The sequence below is a fragment of the Littorina saxatilis genome, linkage group LG16, assembly GCF_037325665.1.
Source record: "Littorina saxatilis isolate snail1 linkage group LG16, US_GU_Lsax_2.0, whole genome shotgun sequence".
NCBI lineage: Eukaryota > Metazoa > Mollusca > Gastropoda > Littorinimorpha > Littorinidae > Littorina > Littorina saxatilis.
Window position 1 is genome coordinate 45981316 of NC_090260.1, and position 13065 is coordinate 45994380.

Sequence of the window (13065 nt, forward strand, 5' to 3'; positions counted from 1 at the left end):
TATGGATACTGACAGGGGGAGGGGGAGATCTTTCGGACGATTCGTTGGAAAGAGGTAGATGATAGTGATTATAATCCTTTCTTGGAGCGAGCAAAACAGCCACCCGTGTTTGATCCACAGGCACCGGAAGATGCGCCGGACTGATTTTTCAAAAGTTCATATTTAAACATCATTATAAGCCAAACTAATTATCATTTCCATGATTAGACACTAAAAACAGATTCTTGGTTCAATTTCCCTTAGAAATAACATAGGTTTTACTTACCTACTTACTGCCAGTTTGGAGCGAGAATTTGTTGTGAATTATTACACCCCGAACTCCAATATTCCCTGGCAGTCAGGAATGCACATACGCAAGTTTTGATTGGCAGCGAAAGGGTTAAAGCCCCACTCCGCCAAACAGGAGGTTTACAGAATGAGTAAAGCTTTTCACAAAAAAGTCATAGAAACCCGAAGAAACAAAGCTTTTCACAAAAAAAGTCATACAAACCGACTCTGGGTGGCCGAGTGGTAAACGCACTTGCCCGCGCCTCGGAAGCGAGAGGTTGCAAGTTCGACCCTGGGTTAGGGCGTTAGCAATTTTCTCCCCCCTTTCCTAACCTAGGTGGTGGGTTCTTTCTTTCTTTATTTGGTGTTTAACGTCGTTTTAAACCACGAAGGTTATATCGCGACGAGGTGGTGGGTTCAAGTGCTAGTCTTTTGGATGAGACGAAAAACCGAGGTCCCTTCGTGTACACTACATTTTTCGAAGCCAAAGGTAATATTTGACTAGAGCTGACTTGACGTCACTGATTGCAGTTGCACACAATACGCTAACGACTGCGGTAGCCTAGAATAAACTATTGAAGCGCCTGTATGGTTTACATATGTGCGTTAAAGATCCCACGATTGACAGAAGGGTCTTTCCTGGCAAAACTGTATAGGCATAGATAAAAATGTCCACCAAATACCCGTGTGACTTGGAATAAAGGCCGTGAAAGGTGAATGTTCGCCCTAATAGGCTTGAGGTTTGCTGGCCGACGTGAATGCGTGATATATTGTGTAAAACATTCCATCTCACACGGCAGAAATTAATATGTAAAGCGCTTAGAGAACGTCAAGCGCTATATAAATCTCCCCATACAATACAATCTTTCTTTATTTATTTGGTGTTTAACGTCGTTTTCAACCACGAAGGTTATATCGCGACGGGAGAAGGGGAGAAATGGGATAGAGCCACTTGTCAATTGTTTCTTGTTCACAAAAGCACGAAGGCAAAAAAAAAAATTGTCTGTTTCTGGTAACATGGCTAAAAAAAAAAAGGGTAGGTAGGTAGGGATTTTTTTGTTTTTTGTTTTTTTGTTCCCCAAATGTAGACCAATAAAAGTATTAAAACTAACTTTAAAAATCGCGCAAAGAGACTGGAACTATACATAGAGACAAGACACTCAACACATTTACAAATCTGTGACAAAGACTGAAAGAGTATGACATGTTTTTCTTTGTTTGCCTGGTCTGATATTTCTATGATGAAACAGAAAAGAAGACTTGAGACATCTTACATCTTGAGCTTGGACAAATGGGAACATTTTTTGAGTTTGGAAAAAAAAAGTTTAGGGTCGGCGCCGAAATTTATGGTCGGTCGGGTGACCAGAAACAGACAATTTTTTTTATTTTTGCCGAATCAAAAATTTGCTCCAGGGGCTTGCAACGTAGTACAATATATTACCTTACTGGGAGAATGCAAGTTTTCAGTACAAAGGACTTAACATTTCTTACATACTGCTTCACTAAAATCTTTACAAACATTGACTATATTCTATACAAAAAACACTTAAGGGTAAAAGGAGAAACAGAATCCGTTAGTCGCCTCTTACGACATGCTGGGGAGCATCAGGTAAATTCTTTCTTGTCCCAACCAATATGGGACTCCCCCTAACCTGCGGGGGGGTATACTTCTTCTTCTTCTGCGTTCGTGGGCTGAAACTCCCACGTACACTCGTGTTTTTTGCACGAGTGGAATTTTACGTGTATGACCGTTTTTACCCCGCCATTAAGGCAGCCATACGCCGCTTTTGGAGGAAGCATGCTGGATATTTTCGTGTTTCTATAACCCACCGAACTCTGACATGGATTACAGGATCTTTTCCGTGCGCACTTGGTCTTGTGCTTGCGTGTACACACAAAGGGGAATAAGCCACTAGCAGGTCTGCACATACGTTGACCTGGGAGATCGAAAAAATCTCCACACTTAACCCACCAGGCGACCGCGACCGGGATTAGGGGTATACAATACAATACAAAAACCCGACGAAACACATTTTGTAAGGCCTTCAACACCATTTTATGATGCATACAGGTCTCTTGCGTGGCTAATTAGCACATATGTAAACCATACAGGCGCTTCAATAGTTTATTCTAGCCTACCGCAGTCGTTAGCGTATTGTGTGCAACTGCAATCAGTGACGTCAAGTCAGCTCTAGTCAAATATTACCTTTGGCTTCGAAAAAACGGCAGCAATTTTCTAAATCTCAGTACAGCAGAAGGAATCTGGCGTTATTGTAGGAGTTCGGCATGTGAGGCATAGTCTCCCTCACGTATGTAGGATAAAATCTGTTCTACTGTATAGCCACTACGTCTTATACGAGGTATGATCCAAAGAAAATGATCAAATGTGATTTTCGCAGAGACCGTTTGGCGTATCTGGCTCAAATTACAGCAGTCATTAGAACTACTCTCCTCCAATATCGATGCAGAGTCACAAGTGTCTAAGCCAATCAGAAGAGGACTTAAGGTGGCCTTATTTGGGGTTGCTTTTCAGCTCTGATTTGACGGCTTTTTTGTAGGTCCTGGGTGCATTGAAACTTGTTGGCAAAACGTCTGATGTTCAAAGAGGGTATGTTCAGCAATCTCAAGGGGTGTACTCAGGTCTGAAGACAGTGTGCGGCAAAAATAAGATCATTTGGTCTTTTAGGAATGGAGTTACGGCCCTTCTTTCATGGAGACTGACATTTTCATGAAGAATTAGGGCAGTCTGGGTTTCGCAGTTTGGTCGCCGACTGCCGAACTCGTGAATAAGTTTGGGTAAAGTGGTTTCTGCATAGTATGTGACAATGACGGTGCTGTTAGTAGCAATAAAAAAATCGACAGCAACGGGACCTTCGTGGTCGAAAAATACAGCGAATAGCCCTGTTTCTGCTTTAAAAAAATCGCTTACAAATTTGATGCATCTCGTCGTTTTGGTCAAGACACGCTTTGTTTCTGTGTTTTCTGGCACTAAAGTTGAAGGAAACCAAAGTCTCATAGTCATTGATTACAGAGTTAGTGTTAGAGAGGTTTGGTTTATAACCTTACCGTATGGCTCTGGTTCCGTCATGTGCCAGTACTGCGGTGTCTCTTCTGCAACATCAATCTCTATCTTGATGTCAGACAGAATTGCTGTGTCTCCTTCCTCCATGCTGCAGTGAGAAGCTTCTGCATGTACCTGTCTGGTCACTAGTGAAGGCCTTGATGGTTCCCCACTGTTCACCGCGTTACTGTAGAAAAAGAACAAAAAATGTGGTACATGTATTTGAAGAAAACGAGGATCAAATGGTGCAATGGTTATTCTGCTTGCACTTGCAGTACAAAAAAACAAACTTCCATGGCAGCTGGTCGTTATGGTAATTCTTCCCACACGACATCACAACCACCAAAATAGCACAGCCGCCACAGGAACATCTGAACAGCCATTTTCAATTTTTCAAGGTTAAAAAGTCGTGGTCTTGTCTTTCAAAAGTGTTTTGTTTTCACGAACTACAAACATGGCACGCGCCCCTCAGTATATGGCCAAGAATCTGTCATGGCGTAGAAAGAAGGAAAGAGCCCGCTTGAATTATTTGGCAGGCTCCTGCTCCTAATAAACTTTTTTTGCAAAGAACATTTTTGTGTTGGATGAAAGAGGATGAATGGACGAACGTTTTGGTATAACATGGTGGCAAATTTATGCCGTAAGCAATGAATAACAGACTTCTGATTCTGGAGAGAAAAGCGTTACGCGATTTTGGGTGCTTTCAGTTTTGTAAGAACTGTACATGTACTCCGAACACCTGCGCAACAGGTAAATCCTTCATACAAACCTGACAGGAAATGAATGCAGTGTTTAATGAGACCAAAAATGAGCTCGACGGAGCTGCCAACTTCTTTCATTTGATTTCGCTTGGAAAAGTGATGCGAGATGTACGTTATTATCCTTGTGTCAATTCGGTATCGGTCAGTCACACGGTCGTACAGTTCGCAGTAAATGTAAGATGGGCGCCAAAGATCGATTTTGAGGTTCACTAAGTCTAAAAACATATTTTTAAAATTGCTTGCAATGCATGCTTTGTCTGTGATTCGTGAAAATCGACACGATTTATTGATTTTGTGTAAAGAAAAATTACTTTTAACCAAAATAAAACGTTCTCGTTTTGCCGAGATGTTGTGACAAGCGTGACCTAACTACTAGTCTCCCATGGTCATTTGAATATGATCTATCAATGACAACAGGACTTTCACACCTACGTGCGAGATGGACGAGCCCAGCCCTAACGTACAGTTCAAAATTCCTCTCTTTTCAGTTTTGGTGGTGAAAAATGTACGGTTTGCAGAATATTTTGTCACTAAGCTTTCAAAATTGACTCCTTTCATCCATAATTAAGCATTTTGGGTTGATATCTCTGAGTTTCGTCACTTTCACCCGCCGTACGTTAGTTTACCATATTGATGTAGTGTAAAGTAGCGTACGTTTCTGTCTTTGTCGAATCGAGTGTTTTCTTAACTTTTTTGATGTAAGATTTGCGTGATATATGTTGAAGGCCAGTGTTACCAACTTTGCTGAAATTAAAAACGCCGAACACCTGTGCTTTAGTTGGTCACATCCCGTACGTTTTACACAAAACGCTGGCTCTGACCGGATGTGTAAAGTGGCGTACGTACGCGCTACACGGAATGTTCCACTTTCCCCCACCGAATTCATGGAGACTACACGTTTTAGGATGTGGATTTTGCTTGCCTTCCATAACTTGTCTTCCTGGCTGTTGCAGTTAGGATTTTTGTAGGGGGGGGGGGGGGGGTATTGTGAGTTGGTGTAGGTGTTATAGTGGTGTTTTTGATAGGTCTTTATTTATATGATCAGAGCTTGCTGGCGACTGCAAATATTATATTCTTAGTGTTATTTATTTTCAGGTATATGTTTGTTTTCATAGGACCAACAAAACAAAAAGATTGTTTCCAAATGACATAATTAAAAAGTGGACAAGTGAAAATATAAAATTTTAGTGTTTTTTTTAACTATACATAAAGACAAGTTTACAAATATAGATTTTAGGATTAACTCTTTATTTTTATTTTAACCATGTGGCAACTTTTTCAATGGCTGGATTTGTGCAAGAACCATGTCACCTGTCAAAGGGGGGGGGGGGGGGGGGGTATTGTGAGTTGGTGTAGTTGTTATAGTGGTGCTTTTGATAGGTCTTTATTTATATGATCAGAGCTTGCTGGCGACTGCAAATATTATATTCTTAGTGTTATTTATTTTCAGGTATATGTTTGTTTTCATAGGACCAACAAAACAAAAAGATTGTTTCCAAATGAGATAATTAAAAAGTGGACAAGTGAAAATATAAAATTTTAGTGTTTTTTTTAACTATACATAAAGACAAGTTTACAAATATAGATTTTAGGATTAACTCTTTATTTTTATTTTAACCATGTGGCAACTTTTTCAATGGCTGGATTTGTGCAAGAACCATGTCACCTGGAGTTTAGAAAAGTGTTTTGATCTGGAGGGGTGGATAGATGAGTCCGGAGTCAGACACAGATGATTTTTTAAAGTTGAGATTTTGTATTTGTTTTGTGTTTTCTGTGGGGAGAGAGGTATTTTTAGTTTATAAAAAGACATATTGTTACAATGGAAGGAAAGTTGTTTGGCAGTATGTCTGAACATTGATTTGCAATTGCGAACTAGGTTTTGACATTATGGCTGTGCTGTAGTGTATTAGCCTTGGTATAATTCTCATTCAGCTTTACATGTGGTGAATTATTATGGGTATTTTGACACACATTACTTGTAACAGAGGGGCATTTCAATGTTTTCACCACAGCTGTTCTTCATGAGTTAAAACAATTTTTAAATTGTCTTTGCAGATGATGATGCTGCATGATCAGCAAAGGCTACGTTTCCAGCAGCGAAGAGATATGTGTTCCAAGTATTTCCACGACTGGATCAAGATTCTTTTTCTGTATTATGGAGCAACCAATAGCTACAAGCTGAGAGTCAAGCTGCGACCAAGAAGAAAGTGGTTGGATGACGAATGTTTAGAAATGCTACTGCCTCCAAGTCCAAATACAACCAGACCCTACAAATGCATGAAGCTCTAAATACTACTTCATCATTTTGTGAACAAGAGAAGCAGCTGTTGGTGCAGTACCTGAGAAGTTTCACTGGTGACAGGAAGGAGAATTACAAGTTGAACATTTGATTAAGGCAGCAACCTTTCTTCGCTTGTACCAGAGGCAGAGGCGGGCCAACATGTCGCAGTAGTCGGTCATGCAACGATCAGAAGTTTCTTGGTGTAAAATAACATACCATCTGACCACACTGGGTCGGAAACAACACAAATACATCAGATTGTACAGCATTCTGGGTTTGGCCATATTTCTAGTCTAGTTGATCATATAGAGTTGTTTTCAGTTCACCATGTATTTTAATTTAATATCTTCCACTTGAACATGTATAAAAGTTTGAAATGGCTTTGGTGTAAGGTAACGTACAGCTTAGTTGTTCTACAAGTTATGTCTCCATTACTTATTTCATGATAGTTACTTCTTACAACTACTGAAAATCACTCCTGATAACATTCCCTTTGTCCATATCTTACACAAAAGACTGATTTAGTATGCTTTGAGGTTAGGCACATATTTGGTGTAAAATAACGTACATCTGGCCATATTACTTCTAACAAGTTTGTGCCACCTTCTGAGCTTCTTGTTTTTCTTTCAATTCTGAATTGTGGCTCTAAAAATGATATGAGTTCATGTTTTTGTGATTTTGTACCTTATCATTTATACAGGCATTGATGAGACTAAACGTTATTGGTGTAAAGTAACATACACCTAGCACTTTAATTTACAAGTCTGCCATGTCATGCATCATAATCACACCTTTGACAATTTCAAAAGTGTGGAGGCAGTGTTTCTTGAGATTAAGACATTTTGGAGCAATCTAGATGATGCAATGTATTCTACCTCTGAGCTCGTTTATGTGCTTTTTATGGTGTAAAATAACTAACAAACAGGTTTGCTGGTGATTTTTGGCTCACATAGTCGTCTTTTTAAAATAAATGTTCTTTATAACAATTTAGAGCTGAAGTCTTTTTGTTCCTGTGTGCATATGCTGTAGTATGGCAGTATGTTTGGTCAGTAAGAAGTGAAAAACTGTGTACTTTGGTGTAAAGTAACATACTGACTGGAGCAGTTGTTTTTAAAAAGGCCACATTTCTTTCTGGATTCATATTTCACAGTAATCAATGTCATCCCTGCTTACAAGGGACTTCCACAGATGTGTTTGAACTGAAACTAACCAGAGAATTATAACGGCTTGTGGTGGAGTGAACTTTTGTTTTAATTAGATTGCACAGATTTATGCAGTGAAGCTGTTTTTATTTTGTTAGCGTGATGCTGCCTGGAATAAGACTCTCATTAGTCTTAAAAAATAATATGGGTATTCCTTAAACCTAAAATACTCACTAGGCTCCGCAGAGATTAAGCATGGGGTGAAGTTTACACATGTAAAGTGATTTTTGGTGAAAAGTAACATACCTGATTATAGACATCTGACTCGCCATGTTTGTAGAAACAGTAGTACCAAACACAAGACTACATGACTGCTGAATTTTAATGGGAGAAATAACTATGGGGAGATTCCATAATACTTATTGTATGTGTTTTGGTGTAAATGTAACATACATACCTTAAAATTAAGTGCTCGAGGCACTATACCGACCCCCTCCCCCTCCCCCCCCCCCCCCCCGGCCCATACCAATAAAACCAGTTTTATTCTGCTAAAAACCACATATCCTTCCTTACCCACAACATTAATAAGATAAAGCAAGTCTAAAAAATGGTGTTTGTGTAACACTTTTTCATGGGTGCAACCTGGAAAATTCCAAAAACCAGCAAGAGTTGGGGTCCAGCTTTTTTAGTATTTAAAATGCCAAAAAAAACCTCTCCTGGAACAAAAACATCGGCAGCCGATGAAACCAAAAACCGGCTGCCGGCGTGTAGCCGGCAGAGTTGCACCCATGCTTTTTGGACACAGTGACAGATTCCTGGCCATATATATATCACTATATGCAAAGTAATCATTGTATGCAGAAATCAGAGATAAACAGGTGAAATAAGGCAAAAGCTATGCGCACTCAGTGTTTACAGGATTGCTAGGTCTGTAAACACTCCGACACCGGCACGGTTGGCCTAGTGGTAAGGTGTCCGCCCCGTGATCGGGAGGTCGTGGGTTCGAACCCCGGCCGGGTCATACCTAAGACTTTAAAATTGGCAATCTAGTGGCTGCTCCGCCTGGCGTCTGGCATTATGGGGTTAGTGCTAGGACTGGTTGGTCCGGTGTCAGAATGAGACATGGTGACTGGGTGAAGCCTGTGCTGCGACTTCTGTCTTGTGTGTGGCGCACGTTAAATGTCAAAGCAGCACCGCCCTGATATGGCCCTTCGTGGTCGGCTGGGCGTTAAGCAAGCAAACAAACAAACAAACAAACACTCCGACAATGAAAAGCTCTGTTACAACTCTTTTGTCAATGAAATGCCCCCTAACTAGTCATTAGGAAGTAGCCAATGAAAAACCAATATGATGAATTGACTTCCGCTATCTCTTTTTCGGAGTGTCGAGGGTTGGCAAATAATGTACATTTACATAGTGTACAACCACTTCTGAGTCACAAAGTGTGTTTCAAACTGCCGTGCAGCAACAGTTTTTGTGTGTGTAACTGTTTTTTGTTTGTGTATGTCCCAAGCGTACTTTGATGTCTATGTGAGACGATGACTGTCCATGACATTGTTGCGCGCTTGTTGGTTTGTTTTGCGCATTGCACTAATAAGATGTGTGCCTGTATGATCACGTGAGACCGCGAGACTTGTGAAAGATCGGTTGATTATCACGTGACAGTTTTGCCATATTTAGAGTTGTTTGCACAGTAAATACAGCCGCGAAAAATAGCTCGCTTGAAACTGTCTTACATATATATATATATAATATATCAATTCCTTTGTAATTTAAAAATTACAAAACACCATGAAAAATCATTCTCGACGATCTTTCTTTCTTTCTTTATTTGGTGTTTAACGTCGTTTTCAACCACGAAGGTTATATCGCGACGATTATCGACGATCGCGAATCTGCTTATATCAATAATACATCACAAAAAGCTCTAAATATGTTTTTAAAAAAACTCAAGGCATCCTGTCAGTGTCAGGGAGAGAATGAGCAGAACTCATTTTGACCTGAGTTCAGGATGGGGGACTTATAAATATCAAAAATAAGTAAAGAATGCCACTGAATTTTGCGCTCAAGTTTAACACACTAAAGTTCACGACTACCCATTCAGAAGAAGAAGAAGAAGAAGTTACCCAAAAGAAGAGTGACCAGTCTGAGAACCACTCGGTGTGCAAGTACCATGTATCAGGATACCCACTCGCTGTGCATAGGGCCCGCCATAGCGACTGTCGCCGCGTGTAAAACAGTTTCAATGAAAATGGCGTGCGATCCCCAGTCACATCGGTCAGCCCATCTAATTCCCTGACGAATAATCCCAGCGCTGGAGTAAGGTCAATATTACATTGTAAACCAGTCAAGTCACTGGCTCAGACCTTGCTTCTGACTGTTGCTTCACTGGTAGTGGTAAGCAAGAAACGCATGCGAAACTGTCTGCGGTAAGAATCAGATTCAGTCAGCCGGAATTACTTCCCTTGCACTTCTTCTTGTTCTTCTTAGATTAGTGCGGAAATCCCTGTACAGGGCAACTACCCTCATTTGGTTGGTGCGCCTACTTTCCCTTGAGTGAAAGATAAAGTGGATGGATAGTGTACCTATGGAAATAAAAGCATGGGTGGGTTGGTAGACAAGCCATTGCTTTACGCGATTTGCCCTTCAATTTCAGGCCCTTGCCTACCACCCAGTGCTACCTAGCGCAGCAACCGACCGGGCGGCCCCGACGAAAACAATACAAACATGCAGGACGAACAATATGGAGCAGGAGCGATAGATTAAGTCTACCTATATCACTACTGATTTCGTATAGGTCGGGAGGGAAAGAGAGGGGGGTTGGTCTGGAGAGGGGGGGATCTAGTGCGGAGGGGAGGGGGTGGGTCTGGAGAGGGGGGAATGTCAGCAGTGCAGAGCCGGAGGCGGCGGGGGGGGGGGGGGGGGGGGCAGACAGGGAGTGGATATAGACACTGAGGGGGCGCTTATGGGCTCACGCCTCGGAGCCAGGCCTCAACGATGGTTCTGATGGCCTGGGGAGAGTCTGCGCTCACAGCCTCTTCAGTTCCACGTTCGGCATTCACGACACCGCCCTCTCTTGGTTCCGGAACTACCTCCAGAACCGCTCGCAGACTATCACCACTGATTCGTTCCGTCTTTTCAGCCTGTCCCTGTCCGCTTCGGCGTCCCACAAGGGTCTGTCCTCGGCCCTGTCCTTTTCACCCTGTTCACCCAACCCCTCTCCCTGGTCATCGAACGCCACGGCTTGAACTGACTACAACTCCTTTGCCGATGACACGCAGCTCCAGAACAGCGCCAAGCCGGAGGACGTTGACCATCTCCTGGGATCCATCTCCAGTTGTTTCACTGACATCAAGAACTGGATGACTGAGAACAAGTTGAAGCTGAACAGTGAGAAGACGGAGGCCCTTCTCGTTGGAACACGACAGAAGATTGCTTCCCTCACTGTGACCGACCTCCAGCTGGATGACGCGACTGTTCCATTCTCCCCTGCTGTCAAGAGCCTTGGCGTCTTTCTCGACTCCACTCTCTCCATGCAGACACACATCTCCTTCATCATCAAGCCCTGCTTTTTCCACCTACAACGCATCGCCTCCATCCGTCGCTACCTCACCCATGACGCCTGTGTCAAGCTGGTTGTCTCCCTCATCTTCACTGAGTCGTCTGGACTACTGCAACTCCCTTCTGGCTGGCCTCCCCGCCTCATCCATTCATGGCTTGCAACGAGTCCAGAACGCTGCTGCCAGGCTGACGTTGAGGAAGACGAAGCGAGACCACATCACCCCCCTACTTCGCTCCTTGCACTGGCTCCCTGTCAACACCCGAATCTCCTACAAACTGTCCACTCTGGTCTACAAGTGTCTCAACGACTCTGCTCCCGAGTACCTTCAATCCTCCCTGGACCTGTACACCCAGCCCTCCGACCGTCCCCATCGTTCTGCTGCTGACCCACACCGCCTTCACATCCCTCGCTCGAAACTCGCATCTGCTGGTCAGCGTGCATTCCCCTCCGCGGGCCCCTCCGTCTGGAACTCCCTGCCGCTTGAGCTTCGCCAGGGCCCCTCTCAAGAGTAGGTTGAAGACTCAGTTCTTCCCGTAGCTGGCTGCGACTTTCATGTTCGACGTGATGTGTTGTGCCCCAAAAGACATTCTTGTGCTGTGCTCTGTGAGAGGTGTTTTCTTTGTGTTTAATATTATTTTGTTTGGACCTAGCTATTGATGTGTACATTGTTGTTAAACAGTTGTTTGTTGTATGTTTATCAGGGTTTGCTAGTGTGTGATAGGGTTCGTGTCCGTCTGTAGATGTTAGTTTCTTTGTTAGTCCTGTGTTGACAACTCTTCGACAAGCGCTCAGAACTGTACCCACGGAATACGCGCTATATAAGCTTCATATTGATTGATTGATTGAGTGGGGGATGTTGTTCCAGAGGCGGATCGCAGACGCAAAAAAGAAATGGTTCTGTGGGAGTCAGTGCGAGACTGTCGGCCTAGTCTGGTCGGTGGTGTGCACTGCCCCCTGGTGGATCTTGTGACCGGTGTCTACTGACCTCGACCAGTCCACTCATGATTTTGTACATACACACACACAATCACACACACACATGTGCTGTCAATACTAAAGCGCATGGTTTAAAAAGAAAGTAAAAAGAAGCCTGTATGACCAGTATATCCATAAATGGTTTACAGAAATTGGAACAAGTCGCGTAAGGCGAAAATACAACATTTAATCAAGCTGTCGAACTCACAGAATGAAACTGAACGCAATGCAATTTGTCAGCAAGACCGTATACTCGTAGCATCGTCAGTCCACCGCTCGTGGCAAAGGCAGTGAAATCAGTTGATAAGAAGAGCGGGGTAGTACTTGCGCTGAGAAGGATAGCACGCTTTTCTGTACCTCGATCTCTTCGTTTTAACTTTCTGAGCGTGTTTTTAATCCAAACATATATCATATCTATATGTTTTTTGAATCAGGAACCGACAAGGAATCAGATGAAAGTATTTTTAAATTGATTTCGAAAATTTAATTTTGATCATAATTTTTATATTTTTAATTTTCAGAGCTTGTTTTTAATCCAAATATAACATATTTATATGTTTTTGGAATCAGGAAATGATGAAGAATAAGATGAACGTAAATTTGGATCGTTTAAAAAAAAATTTTTTTTTTTTTTACAATTTTCAGATTTTTAATGACCAAAGTCATTAATTAATTTTTAAGCCACCAAGCTGAAATGCAATACCGAAGTCCGGCCTTCGTCGAAGATTGCTTGGCCAAAATTTCACTCAATTTGATTTAAAATGAGGGTGTGAAGAAATCCTGAATAAAACTTTGTTTAAACCAAAATGAGGGTGTGACAGTGCCGCCTCAACTTTTACAAAAAGCCGGATATGACGTCATCAAAGACATTTATCGCAAAAATGAAAAAAACGTCCGGGGATATTATACCCAGGAACTCTCATGTCAAATTTCATAAAGATCGGTCCAGTAGTTTACTCTGAATCACTCTACACACACACACACACGCACACACACACAGACACACATACACCACG